General features: G+C 61.5%; 1 long non-coding RNA gene across 1 annotated transcript in view; it reads left to right on the forward strand.

The window, feature by feature from the left end:
• Positions 1 to 1,790: 1,790 nt before the first annotated feature.
• The window catches only part of LOC131488350 (uncharacterized), a 50,352-nt gene continuing 30,847 nt past the window's right edge, over positions 1,791 to 21,295 (forward strand). Inside the window, exon 1 of the long non-coding RNA XR_009250172.1 lies at positions 1,791 to 2,021. This is a non-coding gene — a long non-coding RNA (uncharacterized LOC131488350). The remainder of the gene's footprint in view (positions 2,022 to 21,295) is intronic.

Consider the following 21,295-nt stretch of genomic DNA (forward strand, 5'->3'; position numbering starts at 1 on the left):
TTGTGAGGGGACACCCGGGTGTGAGGGGACATCTGGGGTGTGAGGGGACATCCGGGGTTGTGAGGGGACACCCGGGTGTGAGGGGACATCTGGGGTGTGAGGGGACACCCGGGGGTGTGAGGGGACATCTGGGGTGTGAGGGGACATCTGGGGTGTGAGGGGACATCCGGGGTTGTGAGGGGACACCCGGGGTTGTGAGGGGACATCCGGGGTTGTGAGGGGACATCCGGTGTGAGGGGACATTCGGGGTTGTGAGGGGACACCCGGGGTTGTGAGGGGACACCCGGGGTTGTGAGGGGACATCCGGGGTTGTGAGGGGACACCAGGGTGTGAGGGGACATCCGGGGTTGTGAGGGGACATCCGGGTGTGAGGGGACATCCGGGGTTGTGAGGGGACATCCGGTGTGAGGGGACATTCGGGGTTGTGAGGGGACACCCGGGTGTGAGGGGACATCCGGGGTTGTGAGGGGACATCCGGTGTGAGGGGACATCCGGGGTTGTGAGGGGACATCCGGTGTGAGGGGACATTCCGGGTTGTGAGGGGACACCCGGGGTTGTGAGGGGACATCCGGGGTTGTGAGGGGACATCCGGGGTTGTGAGGGGACACCCGGGTGTGAGGGGACATCTGGGGGTATGAGGGGACACCCGGGTGTGAGGGGACATCTGGGGTGTGAGGGGACACCCGGGGTTGTGAGGGGACACCCGGGTGTGAGGGGACATCTGGGGTGTGAGAGGACATCCGGGGTTGTGAGGGGACACCCGGGTGTGAGGGGACACCTGGGGTTGTGAGGGGACATCCGGGGTTGTGAGGGGACATCCGGGTGTGAGGGGACATCCGGGGTTGTGAGGGGACACCCGGGGTTGTGAGGGGACACCCGGGGTTGTGAGGGGACACCCGGGGGTGTGAGGGGACATCCGGGGTTGTGAGGGGACATCTTGGGTGTGAGGGGACATCCGGGGTTGTGAGAGGACATCCGGGGTTGTGAGGGGACACCCGGGGTTGTGAGGGGACATCCGGGTGTGAGGGGACATCTGGGGTGTGAGGGGACACCCGGGTGTGAGGGGACATCTGGGGTGTGAGGGGACACCCGGGGTTGTGAGGGGACACCCGGGTGTGAGGGGACATCTGGGGTGTGAGAGGACATCCGGGGTTGTGAGGGGACACCCGGGTGTGAGGGGACACCTGGGGTTGTGAGGGGACATCCGGGGTTGTGAGGGGACATCCGGGTGTGAGGGGACATCCGGGGTTGTGAGGGGACACCCGGGGTTGTGAGGGGACACCCGGGGTTGTGAGGGGACACCCGGGGGTGTGAGGGGACATCCGGGGTTGTGAGGGGACATCTTGGGTGTGAGGGGACATCCGGGGTTGTGAGAGGACATCCGGGGTTGTGAGGGGACACCCGGGGTTGTGAGGGGACATCCGGGTGTGAGGGGACATCTGGGGTGTGAGGGGACACCCGGGTGTGAGGGGACATCTGGGGTGTGAGGGGACATCCGGGTGTGAGGGGACATCCGGGGTTGTGAGGGGACATCCGGGTGTGAGGGGACATCCGGGGTTGTGAGGGGACATCTGAGATGTGAGAGGACATCCGGGGTGTGAACGCACCGTCCGTGGCGTGAGGGGACGGTCTGTGATGTGGGGGAACATCCGGGCTGGTGAGGTGACATCCAAGGTGTGAGGAGATATCCGGGGAGTGAGGGGACATCCGGGGTGTGACGGGACATCCTGGGGCGTGTGAGCATCTGTCTCGCAGTGAGGAGCGGGGCGTCGAGGCCGCCGTCCGCCCCCATCCCCCGCCACGCCCCGCGCCGGCTCCCTGGCTGGGCGGGCCTGGCCTAGAAGCCGCCGGGACTACGCGTCCCAGCAGGCGGCGCGCGGCGCGTCACTTCCGGCGGCGCCCGCGGCGCGCGTGTGGGAGTGTGCGAGCGAGTGTTTACTTCCGGCCGCCGCCGCCGCCGCGGGCTGAGGGCCGAGCGTGTCGGGCGGCGGGCCCCGAGCAGCCATGGACTGGCTCATGGGGTGAGTGGGGCGGCGGGGCAGGCGGGCCGGGGCGGCGGGGCGCGCCGCGGGCGGCACGGGGCCGGGGCGGCGGGCCCGGGCGGAGCGGGCCGGCCGGGCGAGGGGCGTCTCCTCGGGGACGGGGCGGCGGACGGGAGCTGCCGGCCGCGGGGCTGCGGCGGCGGCCGGCCCGGGCAGGACGGACAGGCGCCCGCCCCCGGTGACCAGCGCGGGTCCGGCGGCCGCGGCTCGCCGCTGGGCGGGGGAGGGGGGGGGTTGGGGGAGCGGCCGGGGCTGCTCTCGCCGGCCGCCGCGGGGAGCCGGCCGTGGAAGAAAGAAGTGTGTCGCCGGCCGGGGACGCTCCGCGGGGGAGGGGGCGGCGGGCACAGCGGGCCCCCCGTGCTGGCGCGCCCGCCGGCGGCGGGGCCCGGAGGGCGGGGTGCGGAGCAGGGCGGTCCGGGCGGCGGCGGCGGCGGCGGCGGCGGCGGCGGCGGCACGCCGGCCTTCCGTCCCGCCGGCCCTGCGCGCGGCTGGAAACCCGGGAAGCACAGCGTGGCGTCGTCTCCAGAAGTTGCTCTCCCCGAAGCGAGCTCGGGTGAAAACTTTTTTGTTTTTGAGGAACGAGAGGGGCGGCTACTTTTCACCCGGTGGCGCGGCCCTCGTGCGTTCCCCCCCCCCCCCCGCCGGACGCTCCTAGCGCCCCCTCCCCCGCCCCGCCGCCCCCGGGGGCTGGGCTGGCAGCGCGCAGGTGGAGGTGCCCGGCCGACCCCGCAGACCCGGCGGTGGGGGGGCGGGGGGGGGGGGCGAATGGTCTTCGTGTCCGGGTCCGCGCAGGGCGGGGGTGGCGAGGGTGGGGGGAGGGGGACGGCGTGCCCCTGCCCGGCCCGCAGGTTGGCCGCGCGGGCCAGTGACGGGGAGACCGGCGGAGGTGAGCACGGGAGGGATGGATCCAGAGGCCAGAGAGAAGTTCGACCTCGGCAGGGGGAGGCCTGGGCCCAGAGGGCAGGGCTCGGGCCGCGTGGGGCGGCCCAGGGGACCGCCGTGGGGCGGGGCGGGGGGGGGGGCGCTCCGCTGGCCGCCTGGACAGGCCGGCCTCCGTCCTGCGCCTGCTGCTTGGCGGCGGTGTGGCTTCACGCCGTCAGGTCACGTCTCCAGACCCGCTTTTCTAACGCCGTCCGGGACCTGGAAATGGCAGCGCCGGCGGGCCAGGTCCGGGGAGGAAGACCGAGGCGGCGGAGAAGAGCGCCTGGCGCGGGGCTGGGCACTGGCGACCGTGGGCTGCGGCAGGACGGGGATGCGTTTTGTGGGAGGCCTTTGTACCCCACAGGCGCGGAGGGTCGAGGGCAGGCGGCCGTGTGTGCTTATTTGGACCCTCGGACGCTCTCTGCGTGGACAGGCCGCCCCGCGACGCTTCGGGGAGTGGATGGCTGATGGGCCGAGTTGACTTCCCGGCGCCGCGGCCGCAGGACCGGTCCGAGCGTGGGGTTGTTGCGGGAGCGGCCGACTGTTTCGTCGTCCGCGTGGGATCGCTGGGCGTGCCGGCCCACACGTGCTGAACACCCGCCGGCAGGCGGTCTTTTGAACCGAGTTCCGTGCTTTGTGCCCCTTCAGTCGTCGCGGCCAGCGTCCAGAAGCTGACCACGGTTAGGCTAACCGGGCACTGTTCTCGAGGCCCTGGGCGAGACTGCAGCCGGGGCGGGGGCGCAGTAAGGTCATCGGAGCCTTCGCCTGCTGGGTCCCTTGCTGAGGAGGCCGGTCCACGTGCTGCAGGAAGACCGCTCTGAAAGGGACCGGGCTTGGAGCCGCTGCTTCCTCGGGCCTTAGGAAGGGCAGGAGCGTTTCCTGCCGCCTGGCTGTGAGACCGGCTGTTCCGAGAGGACACTAGAGGCCTCGGCAGAGGGATTCGGACGGGGTCTGGTTATGCGTGCGTGTGCGTTTTTAGTTTAGTGGACTGTGTATCGGGGGTTGTGAATCAGAAGTTCTTCAGCAGTTCCTTAACCGCGGGCCTCCCGCCCCTTTAAAGAAAAGTGACACGGTTTCAGTTGTCACGCAGTGACGTCCCTCCAGAGCTGGTCATCCTAGGACGTGAGAGCTGGGAGGGCCCGGTGCCGTCTGCCCCTCCCGCACGTTTACTGAGCATCTGCTGTGGAGAAGGAGGATGCCGAGGCCTTGGCTTTCCAGCTGCAGAGGGAGTGACCAGCACAGACCCCAGGTGGCCCTCCCGCTGGTCTCTCCTAGAGGTGAGCCAGCCCACAGCGGGTGAAGAAGCTTGTGCTGCCAGGCACCTTCTGCGTGCTCAGTGCGGGGCTTTAGTTGCCCATTGGTCCTTTCTCTGGTTTTCAACCTGGAAGAATTGAGGAAATGTGTAATTTTTTTTTTTACCATTCCTTGATATTTTTCTTAATTCACACCATTATCAACCAGCTAGTCTGAACTACAGTTCTCTTATGTTTTAAACAGTTTTTCTTCTTTTTTAAGAAAGTTTCTTTGCGATGGTTCATCTCGGGTGACAAAGTATGGACTCAACTGTAGTAGCAAACGCCGCTCCCGCCCTCTATGCTGGCAGCTGTCACAGGCGGAGCAGCCAACGGACATACTTGTCTGTCACAGAAAGTGCTCTGCTGAGTAACACCGGCGGCCTTATCTGAGGAAGGGGAGGTCTTGCCGGAAACCTGCCGCGGGAAGTTGAGAACAACGCCAGCGTGTCACGACTTGCCGTTGGAGTTCGCTGGGACTTAACCTGGAGAAGAGTTTTGGGATGCGTAGCTTGCCTCCGTGTGTTTTACTGCACGTTTCCTCTGCTTGGCGTGGAGCTGGCTCGTGAGCTAGGTGCAGAGTAACTTTTCTTTCTTTTCTTAAAGAGTAATTTCTGACTTGAGAAGGGTCACCACTTCTCGTGTGGCTGCCTCTTAAGTCCTCGGCGGTCTCCGTCCTGGCCAGTTGATGACAGGGGGAGGAAGCGAGCCCCAGAAGAGACGCTGCGTGAGCTAGATCAGATTCCGCGTGTCCCAGACAGTGAGGAGCCCTACACGTAGCGGGGAGTGGCTTGGGGGAAAACTTTTGTCTTAACTGGCAGTGACGGGCATTTGTGAGCAGACAGTAAGAGTGCAGTTTAGTTTTTACCCAACAGAAAGCACAGTCCAGAAGCTTCTGAGCATCTGGGAATGTAGAAGAGGAAATGCACTTCCTCCCGCTTCTGAGTGGGGGGAGCACCTCAGCCCTCCCACTGGTCGTGGGCGCGGCCGACGGGGTGAAGTTTGCAGGGACATGCCCGCCCTCCACCCTACAGACCGGGCCCGGAGCCAGGGCAGGGGCAGGCGCACACCAGCCCCCTTCCTGGGGCTGTGGCCGCCCTGTTGTTCTTCGAGCGGCGGATGAGGTGGGTGACGTCCGTAGCTCAGAGCTCTCCGGCTCTGGCAGGAGATCCGCCTCTGGTGTTGGCAGTTTAGCGCAGGCCACGATGGAAGTTGGCGCTCCTGGTCAGCCAGCAGGCATTTCTAGATGGCCACGGGGCTCTCTGGCCTGTCTGGCTTGGCCTTCGGAATCTTGTGCTCCGTTGAAGGACATAATTCCTGTGTCCGTGTACCTATGCAGGATTTGAATGGGGTGTTGATGACTTTTTCTTTTGCACTTTGGCTCATGGGACGACTGGCCTGGGACTGACCACCAGATCTGATTGTGTGGACACCCAGACTGGACTTGCCTGAGTCGCCAGGCTTTTTTTTTGTTTTAACAGCCTCATCGAGGTATAATTTATGCAGCGTAGAGTTTACTTGTTTTAAGTGCACAGTTGGGTGACTTTCAGCGAAAGCACAGAGCAGTGTAGCCATCAGCACAGCTCGGTGTGCCAGTGTTGCCATCGCCCCGAAGGAGCCTCGTGACCATCGGCAGTCACTCCCCTTTCCCAGCCCTGGGTAGTCCCTGACTGACTTTCTCTAGATCCGCCTGTTCTGAGCGTCTCCCGTAAGTGGAATCACAACACACGGTCTTTTGTGGCTCTTCGCTTAAGCGTAACGTTTAAAAGTTTGCTCACGCTGCGCGTGGATCAGCCATCAGTCCTTTTCACGGCCAGGTGACATTCTGGGGTACGGAGATACGCACACTTGGCGTCTCTGTCGGTGGTCTGGGTTGTTCCCACTGTTGGTCGATCGTGAGTGATGCTGCGGTGACCCAGCCTTTTCTGACAGTGAGTCGGACCACTTCCTCAGCTGAGGTTACCTTCGGGTCCGGACGGCATCCACTGTCCGCTGTGGGCTGGGCCCTGTGCTTCCGAGATCAAGGAGACAGTCTTTGCTTTGTCAGGCTGGGAGAGGAGGGCCGCGGACACTGGTGACCCAGCGTGGAGGGGTGAATGACGTAGAGCTGGGGTGGGGAGGCCAGGCCGGGAGGGTGGCTCAGAGCAGGGGAGCTCATATGGGGAGATGCATAGGAATTTTCCAAGCAGAAAGGAAGGACTGTGGCCCCGGCGTGTGCAAAGGCACGGAGGCATCGATGGAAAAGCTGTCTTCCAGCTGGTGACCCCCTCGGAAGCTGTGATCGTGGAGCTTCCAGGAACGGCCGTGGTACAGACGGCTCCACCTGGGCGGCTGTTTGGGCCCGGGCTTGCTGAACTTCTTGGCTGCGGCCGCTGGTGCGTTCAGATTCCCGTTGACACGAACCGCTTTGTGGGGTGAGCCCCTGCACCTGGGTGCTCTCAGCGGCGCCTCATTTCTCATTTGTCCTCCCACTTGGGGTACCCCTGGGAGCTTTGCAGGGAGTGTCCCAGCACCTGTGCCTCTGCGGGGAGACGGGACACGCACTCACCAGTGGCGCTGCAGACAGGCTCTGCCGGCCACGGGGGTTGTGGCCTGGGAGGGCCCCGGGGCCACCCTGATGGACGCTGCTCTTCCCACTAGGTGCCACCGCCTGGTGCTTGCTCACCAAGGCCTCTTCCCCAGAACCCAGAAAAGCCAGACAGCACTGGGGTGGGGGGGGGGAGGGGGGGCTGGCTGCCAGACCTTGTCAGGAGCTGGCGGTGGCTTGGGAGGGGCTCACTTGGTACCACGGGGCTGTTGTTCGCTCTAAGGCCTGCCGTGGGAGGGAGCCGTGTGGTTCGGGAAGGTGGGTGCCGGAGGCCTCGGCGGGGACGCCTGTGCCGGTGTTCCTGTGGTCGCGGGGTCTCCTGCTTTGTCCTGGGAACCGACCGGCTCTTGGCTTTGTCGTGAATGTGCTCGTGTGGCCTGTGAGGTGCTCGGTGAGGCGCTCTCTGCACTTTTTGGGCACATGGGTGCTGGGAGCTAGTCAGGGAGCTGGTCTCGGGCCCCGCCCGTGACTTGTGTGTGTGCCTTTCCTCCCGTCAGTGTCAGCCTGTCCGGAAAAGGAGGTGGCGCATGCTGTTCCTGTCCGACTTGGCAGCAGTGCCGCCCTTCTTTGTCTCCCATGTTTGTTTTTCTTCCAGGACAGGACTGCTCCTGGCCCGACACACCCACCGGCGCCGGGAGCTGCTCTGTAGAACAGTGCGTGGAGACGTGGACGTAGGAAGAGGTGAAACCAAGGAGTGAACTGTGGAGGCCTGAAGGGGAAAGAGGGGGGTGCTGGGTGGGGTGTCCAGGCCACGTATGAGCTGTGGCGCTGTTCTTGTGTAGAGCCATGTGGCTTTGGGCGGTGACCGCATTCACGTTGTCACCTCCTGGTTCCTTTCTCTTTGAAGACGGTTTCCTTTGCTAGCTCGAGAGAGCTGCCAGTGCACGGCTGCTGGGGTGGGACATACTCTCCTCCTTCCTGCAGCTGTTCCTGGGCACATCTCTGGGAGAGCGGGGTGTGTAGTCACAACCCGTCACACCTTTTTGTTTGTTTGTTTGCTTGTTGGGGATGTCGTTGCTAAGTTGGGTCATGGTGGTGATTTTTGGTGTTAGTTGAGCATTTCTGCGTAGGGTGGGGGCAGGGAGCTCCCGCAGGGGCACGCACCTTCTCCCCCAAAAGGCAGGCTGACCGTTGGCAAGCAGGGAGGTGTGCCCTCTTTCCCCTTAGGGTCAGGGGACCTCTCCCCTCCAGCCTTTGCACCAGGCTGGCCCTGGGCTGGCAGACTGTTCTCTCCCAGAGAACGGCGCCTCTGGAGTCCCGTGGTCTCGCGGCTCGGCCTGCACTGCCCGTGCTCACCAAAGTGGCCAGCCCCCCACTTCACTGGCTGTGTCCTTCAAGGCCAGCAGGGAGACCCTCCCCAACTCCAAACGGCTTACTGGTCTGACCCCCAGCAGTAACGTGGGTGGCTTAGCCAGGTTGTGGATGTGTGGCCCACATCCAGTCCTGGGGTCCACTGGACTTGGCCCCATCGTGCCAGGTAAATGTGTCTCTTTTCTTGGGCTTTGGGTGGTGTCTGTTGCTGTGAAATCAACCCCAGAACTTAGTGGCTCCGAACAAGGACCACCATTTCTCTCACCTCTGGGTTGATGGGTGGGGCCTCAGTTTCCCCATATGGCCTCTCTGCATGTGGACTCTGGAGCAGCATTCTCAAACTTTTTGGTCTCAAGCTCCCCTTACATTCTTAAAAATTATTGGGTTTAGGGGTGCCTCAGTCGGTTAAGTGTCTGACTTTGGCTCAGGTCACGATCTCACGGTTTGTGAGTTCAAGCCCCGTGTCGGGCTCAGTGCTGACAGCTCGGAGCCTGGATCCTGCTTCGGATTTGGTGCCTCCCTCTGTCTCTGTCCCTCCCCTGCTCGTGCTCTGTCTCTCAAAAATAAATAAACCTTGAAAAACAATGATTGGGTTTATATGGGTTGTAGCTAACAATATTTACGTATTAGCAAATAAAATAAATTTACAATGTTCTTTAATTCACTTAAAGAGAATGGTAAACCCAGTGTATGTCAAAGTGAGTTCTTTTCAATTAAAAAGTAACGATATTTTGCAGAATACAAAGCATGAGAAGAATGATCCAACTTTTTGCAAATCTCATGAGCTGGACCCCTATATCTCCTTTTGGGTTTGTTCTGTTATAATCTTACAAGTCACGTAGCTTCTGGAAAGCTCCGCTGTACACGGGTGAGAGAATGGGACTGAGAGGCAAGTACCGTCTTCAGGTTGTCATGAGAAGAGCTTTAACCGTGGCCCCCCAGGTCACACTTCAAGCACCGTGACGGGGGCTCTCTACGTGGCCTTGCTGCAGCAGGAGAGCCACGGTGGAAGCTGTCAGAAGACGAGTGTCAGCTCTGCTGTGTCGGTCAGACAAGTCACAGGGCCACCCAGATATGGTGGGAGGGGACGGACTCTCCCTCCCGAAGGGGGGAGGGGAGGGCTGCCGGCAGCCCCATCTGCAGACCAGGGGGCATGGGAACGTTGGGCCGGTTATTGCTGGAAGTCGGGGGTCCGGGTGCACGGGCCGCTGTCCTGCAGAGGTGCTGAGCCCGTGTGGCTCCGGGGCAGCTGCTTCAGGTGTGAGTCCTGGCGCCACAGCTTGTTCAGGGCCCCGGAGCCTCTGTTTCTTCATCTGCGACACGGCCTGAGTCGTCACCTTCCTGGCAGCGCTCGGGGGGGGTTTTGTGAGGCGTCCGCGTGTGGTGTGGGTGCACCTCAGGCAGCTGTTGTAGGGAACCCCCCTCCCCCAGCTGAGACGGGGCTTAGCACCGGCCGGGTCTGAGAACTCATTTCCGGGCCTGCAGTTTCTTCCTGGAGACCTGGGGGTGGGCTGGTGTGCGAGCAGTCCCTGCCCTGCCCCCCCACCCCCCCACCCCCAACCCCGGGTGCTGGCTGCGGTGGCCAGCATACGTGCTCAGCGCCCCAGCGGGGCCGGGTACATGTGAGGTGCACACGGCTCGCCATCCTGGCTGCTTCCCTCCCGGCTTGTCTGCCCCCGAGAACCTCACCGCACCGCAGCCTCTAGAGCTCCGCTGTCACCTTTCACGTCACCTTGTCCCTATCACCTCTGTCCTGTTCTCGAGAGCTGCTGTTATGTGCGGTGAGGCCTCGTGTCCCGGTCCCTAGGGAGAGCCCAGTCGGATGAGCACACCATCCTGCGGGTACGGCTGCTCTTGGGACTGCAGGGTCGGCACCTGGAGCGTGACCCCGGGGTCCTGTGGCGGGTCTGGCTCTCAGGGCGACCGTGGGCAGGGGGCGAGGCTTCGGGGGCTCGGTGCTCTCTGGAGACCGCCTGACCCCATCCCCGAGCAGAGAGTGCCTTCCGTCTGTGACCTGCCGGTTCCCGGTCCCATGGGGCCTGAGTGGGGGGACGTCATCCCGCCACGCTTGCCTTCCCTGCCAGATGCCAGCGCCTCTGCTGACACAACCCCAGCGTCGTCAGAAGGGCGCCGGCATGCCCCGTTTGCCGTCTCCTGCCTCCACCTTTGTGCCGTGGGGGTTGCCGGCTCATCCCTCTCATCCCGCGCCCCATGCCTGTCCTGACACCGTCACACGCTGGCCCGCATGGGATGCCGTGGCACCGGGTGGCGACGGCGGACCGTGGCCTTTGTGATCGATGACGCGGGTGCTGTGGCCGCTTCTTCCCTGTGCTCTACCGCTTTCTTGGTTGTGAGCATGTTCCTGCTGCCAAAGAGGGGAGGCTGAGAGGGCGCTGGCCTCACCGAGAGCGGCTCTTCGTCACCCTGCCGTTTGACAGGAGCACGCCTGCCCCCCGCTTGTTCACGTTTCCCTCCTTCCGGGCTCCCCACGGCCATTGTGCCCAGTATTTTTCCCAGAGCGGACTCCTCATTTCCTTCTCCTGCTCCCCCCCCCCCCCCCGGGGGCAGCCGCCCTCCGCCCTCTGAGCCCTCCACAGGTGGACTCTTGTCACACTTCCCTCCTGGGCTGGAGGTCCGTGCCAGGTCCTCCCCACCTCCTGTGCCGCCCCTGCCTCTTACCCTCACTCAGCTCTCCCCCTGTGCCTTTCGTTCTCCACCCTCTGTCCCCCTGCCTTCCTCCCCATCCCCCACCACCACTTCCCTTCTTTCCCTTCATGTCTGGGCCTGGTGGGGGGCAGTCCCAGGGCAAGGCGGTAAGGTTCAGCAGCAGAGGCCGTGGCCCGTGGCCCTGCCTATCCACGGGCAGCCCCTAAAAGGAGACACCTGCTTTAGCATGAGCGTCGTGCCTGCGTGGCGTGTCTGGTCCTGAGTGAGCAGCCCGTGGTCCGTGGCTGGGCTCCATCAGCTGAGCTCCATCTGGGGGAGCACTTGAATTGAGCCTGCTTCGGGATGCACGAGGGGTATACATGACCTGAGGTTAGGCTTATCTCTAAACCCGGGTGGCCACTTCTCCAGCCGTGGAGCAAAGGAACAGGCCCAGCCCCGCGAGGCCAGCAGCACAGAAGTAGCCGCCGTATTCCTGGCAGTTTGTGAAAAGGTGGTGGCTTTCACAGTGCTTGTTCCTTCTTCCTGTCTGCCCCTCCCTGGGCAGGCCTTTGAGGGGGCCATGGGGACACTGGCCTCAGCTAGGTGCTTTAGTTGCTGTCAGTCAGGTGATTTGGCGAGACCCGGGGCCACCCCAGCTACACTCCACGGGACGGAGGCTGTCTCCCTCGTAGAACACACGTGGCCCGTCAGCATAGGACGCAGAGCCAACGGCAAGTTCCCTGGCTGTAGGGCCCCAGATCCCATGCTCAGAGCCTGTCGGCTTGGTCCAGCCTACCAGGTGGGCTCTGGCTTCCATACATGAATGTGGCCCCTTTGGCCCGTCCTGTGCATCCCTCGGGAACTGCGCTGTCGTGGAGGATAGAGGATAACCAGGCATTATCACCAGCCCCAGCTACTCATTAAGTAGACGCTTCCAAAACAAATATGCCTCCGGGCTGCGGCTGTTCTTATTTTAAGGCTGTTCTCTACCTGTTCTCTACCTGTCTCCCCCTTACTGTGAGCCTGAGGTGCTAGGACAGCTGGGGGGAGAAAGGGGCTGACTGGGAGTCGCTTCCTGTGGTGTAGGTGGGCTGCTTGTGGCCCGTGTCCTTGAGGGCACGCAGCCTGGTGTCTCTCTGGAGGCAGAGCTAGATTCTCGAATGTGAGCAGCACCTGCCTGGCACAGCATTGGCCCAGTGTGTTGCCACTGCTAGGGTGCTCTGGGCCAGGGATGCCTTTGGGGAGGGGCTGCTCTCTGAACGTCTCATTTAGGAAAAGCGCCTGGGAGGCTTGGGGGTTCCCAGCCTGCCCCCAGCCTGTTCCATTCAGCAGGATGTGAGTGCCCTGGCCTCAACCCCAGGCCACCAGCCGGCCTCAACGGAGGCCTCAGAGTGAAAGGGAAGGGAGACCCTGAACTGCAGAGGACACACAGTTGGTCACCAGAGGGGAGGGACGGGATGGGGATCAGGGAGGGCACTTGTGAGGAGTGCAGGGCCACGTGTGGAAGTGTGGAATCACTCGATTGTACACCTGAAACTAACATTACACGGTGTGTTAACTGGGATTTAAAGAAAAACTTTAAAAAAGGGAAAGGGGGAAATGCCAGGCAGCAGGCTTCAGAGGGCGCAGCCTTCCCCTTTGACCTTCAGACTGCCCAGCCTTCCCTTCTGACCTTCAGAGGGCACAGCCTTCCCCCCTGACCTTCAGAGAGCGTAGCCTTCCCCCCTGACCTTCGGAGGGCGCAGCCTTCCCCCCGACCTTCAGTACGTGCATCCTTCCCCCCGACCTCCAGAGCACCTAGCCTTCCCCCTGACAGTTGTACAGCGGCTTTAGAAGCCTCAACCAGCCCCTGGGGCAGGCCTCCCCTTGGGGTGGTTCACCCATTGAGTCACACTGTCTGCTTAGCCCTGGCTCATCAAAGCAGACCCCTTTGATAGGTTCACAAGGACTGTCTCTAGTTCAGAGAACGGGGGCCCCAGCATAATGTTCCTCAGTAGGGGAGGAGGGATGGGGTGCATGGGAGGTGATGTTTCCTGAATGGGCCCCCTGGGTCTAGCCACATGGAGGGCACTGCAGGCTGATGCCTGTCACTGCAGCTTTATCTTGGTGGTGCCTTCCTGACAGCTGCTGGGGGCTGGGTGTGTAGGCGTGGGGAGTAGGAGTGGTCCTTACTAAGGTCCCTTATCCTCCTGGGCCTGTTACATTCTTTAGAAGTGGGAGTGATCGGGGCACCTGGGTGGCTCAGTCAGTTTAGCGTCCGACTCTCGGTTTCAGCTCAGGTCATGATCTCACAGTTTCATGGGTTTGAGCCCGACATTGGGCCATGTGCTGATGGTATGGAGCCTGCTTGGGATCCTCCCTCCCTCTCTTCCTCCCCCTCTCCCCCCCCTCTCTCCCCCTCTCTCTCCCCTCCCCCTCCCCTCCCCCTCCCCCCCTCCCCCTCCCCCTCCCTCCCCCTCCCTCCCTCTCTCTCCCTCTCTCTCCCTCTCTCCCCCCTCCCCCCTCCCCTTCTCTCCCCCTCTCTCCCTCTCTCTCCCCCTCCCCCCTCTCCCCTCCCCCTCCCTCCCCCTCCCTCCCCCTCCCTCCCCCTCCCTCCCTCTCTCTCCCTCTCTCCCCCCTTCCCCTCTCTCCCCCTCTCTCTCCCTCTCTCTCCCCCTCCCCCTCCCTCCCCCTCTCTCCCTCTCTCTCCCTCTCTCTCCCTCTCTCTCCCTCTCTCTCCCCCTCCCCCCTCCCTCCCCCTCTCCCCCCTCCCCCTCCCTCCCCCTCCCTCCCTCTCCCTCCCTCTCTCTCCCCCTCCCTCCCCCTCCCTCCCTCTCTCTCCCCCTCCCTCCCCCTCCCTCCCTCTCCCTCCCCCTCCCTCCCCCTCCCTCCCTCTCCCTCCCTCTCTCTCCCCTCCCTCCCCCTCCCTCCCTCTCTCTCCCCCTCCCTCCCCCTCCCTCCCTCTCTCTCCCCCTCCCTCCCTCTCTCTCCCCCTCCCCTATCCTCCCCCTCTCCCCCTCCCTCCCCCTCCCTCCCCCCTCCCCCTCTCTCCCCCTCCCCCCTCCCCCTCCCCCTCCCCCTCCCTCCCCCCTCTCCCCCTCCCTCCCCCTCCCTCCCCCTCCCTCCCCCTCCCTCCCTCTCTCTCCCTCTCTTTCCCTCTCTCTCCGCCTGTCTCCTCATGCTGTCCCTGTCTCTCTCAAAATAAATAAACTTGAAAAAAAATGAAAAAAAAAAGTGGGAGTGAGCCATTTTCCTGTCCTTTCTGAGTGGCGGCTGTGGTTATAAATGATGGAGAGTGCCCATGTGGAGTGCCTGGCACTGGGGTGGCCAGTGAGGGCGGGTGAGGGTGGCATTTTTACAAATGTCATTAGTTGTACTGGGAGGAGGGGTGGGACACTCTGTGCTGGAAGCTCCTGAGACATCCTCAGTCCCTCTGGCTGCTCAGAAGGATGGGCGTGTGCTGTTGGTCCTTTCTCAGACTAATTGCGTGTGGTGGCCCAGCGTGGACACTGCAGACACGAGCTGACAGCACCAACTTGGTTTCTGAGCCCGCCAGGCTGTACCTCTGAAGCGTGGGGACTGGCTCGCGCTCACTTTTGGCCCTCAGAGCCTGGTACACTGGCACACTGAGCACCTGGTCCCTGCGGGAAGCGAGGGCCCATCCTGTCACCCCATCCCACAGAGCCGGCCGCCGGTGGTCTCACCTGCTGGGGATGTTTTGGTTGGAGACATTGCAAGGCTTGGGTGGGGGCTTCTGGCCCCTACATCCTGTGGTGCAGGACAGCCTCACAGTGGGAAGGACTCCTCTCCAGGGGCCTTGTATGGTGGAACCAGCCTGGGCCAGGCCAACACCGCATGGCTGTAGGGCGTGAATCACAGGAGGTGCCCCGAGCAGTTGCGGCCCTGGTCCAGGGCTGCCCCTGTCCTTGACTGCTGTCTCCAGTGCTGGTGATTGTTAGCCCTGCACGGGGGTCGGCAGAAAGGCCTCAGAGCCAGGCCCGGGGGGTCTGTCATGCCAGAGTGGCTGCGCTTCCTGGGCGGTTGGGTTGGGATGCACTGGGGAAATGTGGGATGCATAAAAAGGATTTTGGGTGCCGTGGGGGCCGTCCTGGGGAGCCACCAGAGTAGACACGCGTGCGTTTGTGGTTTCTAGTGGCTGTGCCCTTTTGAGCTAATATCGTGTCACCTGCGGAGAGTGCTCTTGAGGCCCAAGGAGGAGAAGGAGTAGTGGGTTCCAGGTGCAGAGGGGCACTGGGGTGCCGGGCCACCGTGTGGAAGCACGCAGGAAGGTGGAGATCCACTTGGATCTAGGGGTCTAAGGAATTCCAAAATCTCAGTTAAGAACACTCCTGAAGGGTTTCCCGGGTAGAGAGGCAACAGCACCCACTTGCTCACTCACTGCCTTGGGAGCACCGCTGTGTGTTCCTTTGTGTTTCCTGCTGGTGTGCGAGGGAGCAGAGTGCCTGCTCCCGCGGAACTTGATTTCACAAGTCTGTTGTAGAAATATGAAAACACGGGAAACATAGAAAACAAAAAGTGAGTGATCCTGCCGCCCAGAGACCGCAATTAAATCTGGCGTCCTGCTGGGCCGGACTCTCCTGCAGCAGTCAGCAGTCGCCGGCAGGAGATCCTGGTGGCTGCCTGTGGACACTCCATAACTCACGTGGTTCTCTGTGGTTGCGTCTTGAGGATGTCTCCTCCGGGTTGAGTGGTGTGCTGCACACCCTTGCACATCACTCACTGTGCCCGATGTTGGCATTTCCTTGGGTAGAATTCCGGAAGGGGACTGGCGGGCTCCAAGAGCAGGGCCCGCGAGGGTCTCCCTGGAGAGGTTCTGCCCACCCACGTTCCCGACAGCATTAGCAGGCACTCGCCTCTGCTTTGTGGCCAGCTGCCTGTGTTATTCTTTTGTGAAAAATACCTTTGCCACGTTGACAAGTAGGAAAGGGTGTTTGGTTGGAGCACGATTCCTTTTTTTTTTTTTAATTTTTTTTTTCAACATTTTTTATTTTATTTTTGGGACAGAGAGAGACAGAGCATGAACGGGGGAGGGGCAGAGAGAGAGGGAGACACAGAATCGGAAACAGGCTCCAGGCTCCGAGCCATCAGCCCAGAGCCTGACGCGGGGCTCGAACTCACGGACCGCGAGATCGTGACCTGGCTGAAGTCGGACGCTTAACCGACTGCGCCACCCAGGCGCCCCTGGAGCACGATTCCTTGAGGGGAGCTGGGGCTGACATTCTCGTGCGCTGGGCCCATGTGTTCTTGGTGAATCCTCGGTGTGCTCTTTGTGTGCTGAGTGGTCTAGCTTTCTTGTGACCGGCCTGGGTTCTGTACATTTTGAGGGTATTAATCCCAAGTATTAAGATTTTAGAATTCTTAAAGAAACAAGAGCAAAGACAAAGCGGGGAAGGTGCTGCAGCCGGCGGGAGTGGGACCACCCCCCGGCTCCCAGTGCCCCATTTCTTGCCATTTCCCAGGGCCATTCATTCTCCAGCAGAGCAGAGAGTGTGTGTGGCCATGCTGCCCAGACCAGAGAACCCACAGGGGGTCAGGGTGTGCCAGGAGACCAGAATGGTAGCTGTGGAACAGCGGACACAGCAGTGTGTGAGCGTGTTTGGGCTGTGAGACTGAGCCCCACACCCTCTGCTAGGCAGTTCTGGGGTATAGCCTGGGGAGGGCCGTAGGCACAGACCAGAGCTTGGCCCTGTGCCCTGCCCTTTTCCTTCCTGGCTGATGCGTGGGGGGTGATCTCAGCATTCCGTTTTCTTGTGCCGTTTTCTTTATCACTACCACCCCTCCTCACATGCACACGTGCATGCGTTACTGGAACTGTGTGTACCATTTGGTTTGTTCTCCTGGGAAGACGTTCAGTTCATGTTGGTATCGTGAGCTGTTCAGGAGCCCCTTGCTTGCCGACTGCCTCCTTGGGGCTGAGCTACAGGGGTTATTGAGAAAGCATTGGGGCCAGAGGACAACGTGGAGAGCCCGGAACAGGGCTTTTCAAGATGCCCCTCGAGGAGCACTCATCGTCTGAGATGCTGGATGAGTTTGGGACGCCCTGGCTGAAGTCTGGGGTCCTCTGGGAAGCTCAGTGGTCAGCAGTAGTTTGGGCTGTGAGCAGTCCTAAGGAAGATCACCATATGAGCTGTCTGTACAGCTTGTGGATCACACTCCCCCCGCCATAGCCCTCTCCCAGTCCCTCTGCCCCATTTCCTCTTGGCTGTTGGGGTGAATGAACAAAGAAGGGCTGAGAAGGAATCCAGGCCGCTGCTGTCCTCACCACCCCCTGCCCGCCCACCAGCTGATGATGGGCCGCAGAGAGGAGTCCTCCTGGGAGGCCTGGTGTCCTCGGGGCGATGCTCCCAAAGTGTGTTTACTTCTTGCTGTGGACTGTGTCATATTCCCTCCTGTGCTGGGTGAACTGTGTGGTGGCCCACAGGGCAGAAGGTGGGCAGGGCCTAAGGCCGCATGAGCTTGTCTGAGAGTCACCGACACGGGCTGTGCAGCTGAGCACCGTGGCTTCAGCAGGAGAACAGAGTGGGCACCTTTGTTGGTCCGGGACAGGGTTCCCTCCCTTCCCTGAGAGGGGCATTCTGTGCTGCACTGGCTTTCCGCACCTGTGATAAAATACATTACAAGAGCTCCCCTTTCGGGTGGGCTTCATCTTCTCTCCCCAGGCCCCTGGGGAGCCTCTGCCGTACATGGTGTGGTCAGGGAGGAGGCAGCACCGAGGTGTTCTGAGCCTGCCAGTGGGCAGCTGGCGAGGTGAGTGCTGGCGGCAGGCGTGTGTCCCGTAGGCCCTGGCCTCGGTGGGGGGAGGTGCTGGCACGGAGGCCTGGGTGCTCCTTCGGCGTATCGCCTGCAGCTCGGGATCTCGGGCACCGTGACTGCTCCCTGAGCCTCAGCACCCAGGTCACAGCCCCTGCCCTGCAGGACGGTTTGGGCTGGGACGTAGTTTGTAGCAGGTGCCTGGTGGTGGCAGGCATCCGCCTCGTCGTAATCAAGTTTACTGGTTTCAGAGAGACAGATGTGCGAAGCCCCAGAGGGTGCAGAGGCACCAGGGGCACAGGGGAGTGCGTCTTATGGGTCACTTTGTAATCACACAGGCTGTCCCTGCTGCCTGCCTCCTGGAAGCAGGGCATCCAGGCTGAGCTCTCTGCTCTGATGTACAGAGGGGACTTGTTTCTGGCTTGCACTGTGGTCTGGGGATGCACATTTGCTCCTATGCTGTCAGAATGGAGACCCAGGCCTCAGCCAGCTGGGGTTTCAAAATGCTTTGTAATTAAAATCCTTGTTTTCAAGTACATTCTATTGTTCCTGCTGGGAAGGCCTCCTACCTTTTTGGCTGAAGAAGTGCTGGGCTCAGCTGAGTTCTGTCGAGAGTTCCTGGCATTTGTAATTCATGTAAAAATAAACGTGTTGTCTTGCTGTGACCTTGTGGGCTTTAGTGTACTTCCTCCAAGGCCGGCCGAGTGCACCTGTTGTTCAGTGAAGTGGACTGTCAGCCCTGAGGTGTCGCACTCTGACCCTCTTTACGGGGCTCTGTGAGGAGCAAGGCTGTGGCCCATGGGCAGTGCTTTCTCCTGGGGGGCCTTTGCACCCTGGACCATTTTCTCTCATCTGCTGCCTCCTCACTAGGCTCATGGCTTTGGGGAGTAGCCTTAGTGGTTTGCAGGCCCCTGAGGTCCGAGCTGTCACCAGGATGGTGACAGGGCCCTTGGTTTGCCCGAAGAGCTTCCTGTCTCCTGACGTCTGAGCGAGAGTGAGGGCACAGCTCACTGCCCTCTGGTGGAGCTGGGGCCCAAGGTGGCCTTTGTGGGACTCACATTCTGCTCACCCGGGTTCTAGGGCCCCGCCGAGCCCCTCACCCAGAGTTCCGGCCTGGACCTCTGAGCCCTGGGATGGAGGAGGGGGCCTGGGAGGCCTCAGAAGAGGATCTGTGCCAGGCGGTGCTGTGGCCCAGACCACTCCCTGCCCCGCTGACCCTTTCCTGCTGTGTGCCGGGGCCCTGGGCAGTCCCAGGGCAGCCCCCGGGTAGAGACCTCAGGGGTGCTGCAGTGCTTTTTTGGGATGGAGCGGCTCAGCTTTGTGCTTGCTGCCCTTGTACCTGGCATCTGGCTGTGCCCGGGAGAATTGTTGGCAGCAGCATACCGGCTGAGGGGCCTGAGGGGTCCCGCTGTCCTGTCCCCTGCAGCCTCCCGTTGTGTGCGGCAGGCTCCCTGCTTGTGTGAGCGCGGCAGGGACACATGGGTCAGGGCTGACCAAGAGCTAGCGCTGCTGGCCAGAGGAGCCGCCTGCGCTGTCCTGTAGCCTCGCTGCGGCCCCTTCCCACCGCCAGCGTGTGCCTGGGGGCTGGTGTTCAGGTCCTAAGCTGTAGGCGCCCTGCCTGCCTGTGAGGACTGTGCTGCCTTGCCGGCCAGGGCGCTGTCCTGGCATCTGGCTCCCGGTGGCACGCGGTCCCGCTGCACCTGCGGTGGTGGCCGCATTGTAGGAGCAGGTGCTGCTGTGCGGGACTCGGTGGCTGGGGTTTTCGGTGTCCTGGCCCTGTGCTGACCTGGCAGGGCGGGGACGTCGGCTGTACTTTCTTGGCCTCTGGTAGTCGGCACCTGTAGTGCTAGAGGTGACGAAGGTGCTGGGCTTGGGCTGGCTACCCCCTGGGGGAGCAGGGATGGGACCAGGCAGTGGGAGTGGGGTGTGGTGTAGGGGCCGGAGCCAGGGCCCGCAGAGCTGTGGCCTCTGAGTCTATTCTGATGGCTTGTTTTTAGCCAGATGGTTCAGGTGCAGGATCAAGATGCAGTACCTGTACGTGTCGCCAGTTGTCCCATTGGTTTTTTTAAGCTAATTCTGCTGTAACTGGAGTCACAAAGTGCTCCTGGTAACACAGCAGCTGGGAGAACAGTAATCATGGGGCCGTTCTTGCTCTCCGGAGCCAGGTACCCCTGCCGGGAGCCGCCCACAGGGACCCACGGTTTTCCATTTCTTTCGCAGAAGTCCGGGTCCTTTGATTTCTAATACAAACAATATAATGTCCCCTCAAATGACATTTGCAGGAGTCTAGGGTGAAGATTGCACTCTTTGGCCGGTATGCCTGGGCCTAGGGCCTGTGCCGGGGAGGCCGTGTCCTGGCTGCTCACACACCCTGTGGTTCTGGCTCTAGGCTCGGTCCGGGGGCCAGTCTAGACGCCAGGACCTCATCAGGGCCATGGCTTTGCTGGGCTCCCTTCAGGCAGGCCCCAGGGCCCTGGGCTCTCTCAGATACAGGCACCCAGGTGTGGGGTTGGGGGCCGTATGTCCTTATCTTTGACTCCAATCTTCCAAGACCACCAGAGAGCAGATCGTGTCCTATTCCTGCTTAAAAGATCCTTTGTCAAATTTCCCATCTCCCTCCAGCTCCCACCCCGTGGCCACCCCACAGGTACCTGTTGTATTGCAGCCTGGTCAGCCCCCCATGTGCCCTCTTCCACTGAGACCCCTGGCCCACGCTCACGCTGTCTCCGTGGCCTGGCGAGTCTCTCGCTGCCTGTTTTCTGAAGAACGTGTACACATGGCCAACAGATACAGAAAAAGAAGCACCACGTCACTCCTCGTCGGGGAGGTGCACATCAAAACTGCCCTGAGCTGCCAGAATGGTGATCATAAAACAGGAGATGGCAAGCGTGGGTGAGGAGGGGGGGAGAGGAGCACTGTTGGTGGGGGTGCACGCTGGTGCAGTCGCTGCGGAAAACAGTATGGAGGGTCCTCAAGACGTTAAAAATGGAGTTACCATTTGGCCCAGCAATTTCTCTTCTGGGTATTTAGCCAAACAAAACCATGACCTTGAAGCCACGTGTGTGTCCCCGTCGTCGCTGCAGAGTTATTCCCAGCAGTCCAGGTGTGGAGGCAGCCTGTGCAGCTGGCGACAGAGAAATGGGTAAAGAGCGTGTGGTAAACAGACACAATGGAATGCCACTCGGCCTTAAAAAAGGAGGAAATCCTGTCATTTGCAACAACATGGATGACCCTGGGGGTTATTACGCCAAGTGAAATAAAAGCCTGATGAAGAAAGACAAATACCACATGGTTTCACTTATCCGGGGAATCTAAAAAAAGAAAGGAAAAGTCAAACTCGGGAGCAGAGTGGTAGAGTGGTGCCAGGGGCTGGGGGAAATAGGGAGAAGTCAGTAGAAGGACACAATTTCAGGGAAGAAGGATGCTTGTCCTGGCTCCACCCCTCCTCTTGTTTCTACCTCCCCGGGGTCCTTGGACAGCGCCCCGGGAGTCTCTGGAGCTACCCTGCTGGCCCAGGGCCTTAGGAAGGTGTTGGGAGGCCAAGTCCACCCGCTGGCCCTGCTCTAGGGATGCAGGGGAAGGGGATCCTGTCACAGCAGCTCAGCTTGGCAGTACTCTAACCAGACATGCCAGCTAGCGTGAATATTTGAAAACCACGACTCACATTTGAGCCAATATAGAGAATAGTGAACCCAACAATGGGGGGGCCACACACCCTCTTTAAGCCCTCATCGAACATTCGCATA

This window comes from Neofelis nebulosa, chromosome 10 (genome assembly GCF_028018385.1).
Source record: "Neofelis nebulosa isolate mNeoNeb1 chromosome 10, mNeoNeb1.pri, whole genome shotgun sequence".
In the NCBI taxonomy this organism is placed as follows: Eukaryota; Metazoa; Chordata; class Mammalia; order Carnivora; family Felidae; genus Neofelis; species Neofelis nebulosa.